We start from the raw sequence: 2,711 nt of genomic DNA on the forward strand, positions 1-2,711 counted from the left end.
GCCCCGCAGGTCCCAGCCCGATCTGTGCAGGGCAAGGAGGGCTTTTTTTTTAGTAATAAAAAATGGACTTGAATTGAGTTTTGCTGCTGTTCCCGCTGCCGCTACTGAGTGTGACGAGAACCTCTTGTCAATCAATGTCTAATATATATATATATATATTTTTAAGGTGCTGCTAATAAGTGTTTCTGTGCTCAGTCGGGCGCGTGGGGGTGGGCAGGGGCTGCGCCGCAGCCAGGGTGGGCAAACCCAGTGCCCCGGGCTCCCTCCCTGCCCGGCCCTTTCCCTGTCCTCAGCCCTGCCTTTGCCATCCTGTAAAACGTTAATTATTTACCTGCAACTGTAATTAAAATCTCGCTAAAAGCGGCTGCAGGGTGGATGTGGTTTTGGGCAGACCGGATTGGCTCTGGCCCGGTAGAATCATAGAATCACCGAATGGTTTAGGTTGGAAGGGACCTCGAAGATCATCGAGTTCCAACCCCCCCTGCCCTGGGCAGGGACACCTCGCCTGTTGGGCACCGCAAACAGCATTTCTTACCCCAAATCTGTGCCCCAAGTCAGGCAAAGAGACGGTTTTTCCCCACAATTATTGCAATGGGAAGGATGAGGTTCTTCCTTGGGGCAACAGGGCTGGGCGACAAGAGCCACGAGTCCATTCAAAAGCCATTTCAAAGCCACACACTTCATTTTTGGTCTTAATTACAACGTTCAGTGTAGGGGAGAGCTGCTGGTGACCTCCCCCCCCTCCGTGGGGGCCTGCCCGGCCTTCTGACATCCTTTGCGACGCCAGGTTATTTATCCACCCCTGCCAAAATTGGTGGCCACCCCTGGCCCTCCGCTTACCCCCAGGTTTGGGGTTGGAAGAGGAAAATTCAGTCCCGAGCTGCCAGGGGATGAGATGGCGTGAGGGTGATACATGTCCTCACCCCTCCTTCACCCAGCAGCTCCACCAGTAAAGCCAGAGCCACAACTAGTCTCTGCCAAGAGAGTGAAAATCCCAAAGATGTGCTGTCAACCTTCATAAAAGCCACTGGTGGAATAAGAGGGGGGATAATCTCTTTGCGCTCTCACTGGGAGTGAGGTTCAGCTCTGCTCAACCCTATTAGACAGCAGAGAATCCACACAGCAGCACTTGGGGTAAAAAAAAAAAAAAAAAAAAAAAAAAAAAAACCACCACCAATTTAAGACATGGCAGGAAGGTTGGAGGATTTCCCCAACTCAGGAAGAACAAGCCAAAGAAAAATGAGGTGGGACTGCCCCAACAGGATTCCTCTCCTGCCCCTGCTGCCATCTCAACCCCTAACTGGAATGCTGGAGGATGGACAGAGTGGGAGCACTGGGACAGGGCTCTCCTGCACAGCCACCCCACCAGCACCGCCCTCGCAGGGGACACAGTGAGGTTTGGTCACCGCCCTGCCCGGGTTGGTTCCTGATGCCCACAGCTGCTTTCGGCTGCTTCTGGGGGTCCTGCAGCAGCACTGTCAGGGGTCGGGATTTGTGGGTGCCCGAGAGCCCCCGTGGGCAGGAAAACAAGAAGGGGTGGGAAGGGCCTTCAGCAACCCCCCTCCCACCATGGCTGGAGGGAGAAGACCCCAGGGGGCAGCTGTCACATCGCAGAATCCCAGACTGGTGAGGGCCCTCTGGAGCTCCCCCAGTGCCACCCCCCGCCAGAGCGGGGGCACCTCCAGCAGTGGCACAGGACACCTCCAGGCGGGTTTGGAATGGCTCCAGAGGGGGAGACTCCCCCCCTCTCTGGGCAGCTGTGCCAGTGCTCTGCCGCCCGCACAGGAGAGAAGTCCCTCCTCAGGCTGAGATGGAACTGCCCATGGTCACGTTTGTGCCCGTTCCCTCTTGTCCTGTCACTGGGCACCGCTGAACAAAGCCTGCCCCCATCCCCCCAGCACCGCCCTTGAAGGACTGATGAGATCCCCCCTCAGCCTTCTCTTCTCCAGACTGAACAGCCCCACGGCCCTCAGCCTTTCCTCGTAAGAGAGATGCTCCAGTCCCCTCATCATCTCCGCAGCCCTTTGCTGGGCCCTCTCCAGCAGTTCCCTGTCCTTGACCTGGGGAGCCCCAAACTGGACACAGTGCTCCAGATGTGGCCTCCCCAGGGCAGAGCAGAGGGGGAGGATGACCTCCCTCGCCCTGCTGGCCACACTCTTCTTGATGCCCCCCAGGATGCCATCAGCTTTCTTGGCCACCGGGGCACTTTGCTGGCTCGTGGGCACCCTGTTGTCCCCCAGGACTTCCAGGTTCCTTTCCACAGAGCTGCTCTCCAGCAGGTCAGCCCCCAGCCTGTACTGGTCCGTGGGGTTATTCCTCCCCAGATGCAGTACCCTACACTTGACCTTGTGGAACTTCTTCATGTTCCTCTCTGCCCAACTCTCCAGCCTGGCCACGTCTCGCTGAACGGCGGCACAGCCTTCCGACATGTCAGCCACCCCTCCCAAGTTTGGGTACACTCTATCCCACGTCACACACATGTCCTCCAACACTGCCAAAGCCAGGGTGGGAAGTGTCCCTGGGGGCGAGGAAGGGACAGGACTGCCTCCAGCAGGCACCTGCCCCAACACACCCAACAGTAATTTACCGTAATTTAATAAAAAAAAAAAAATCAGTAGAAAACCAGCATCAGTGTCTGACACTGACCTTAACTCTCACAGGTGCCCCACAAGGCACTTCACCCCCTGGTGCTGTGTCCCCTCTGTCCCGCA

Source organism: Vanellus vanellus (genome assembly GCF_965231255.1).
Source record: "Vanellus vanellus genome assembly, chromosome: 22".
NCBI classification, from domain to species: domain Eukaryota; kingdom Metazoa; phylum Chordata; class Aves; order Charadriiformes; family Charadriidae; genus Vanellus; species Vanellus vanellus.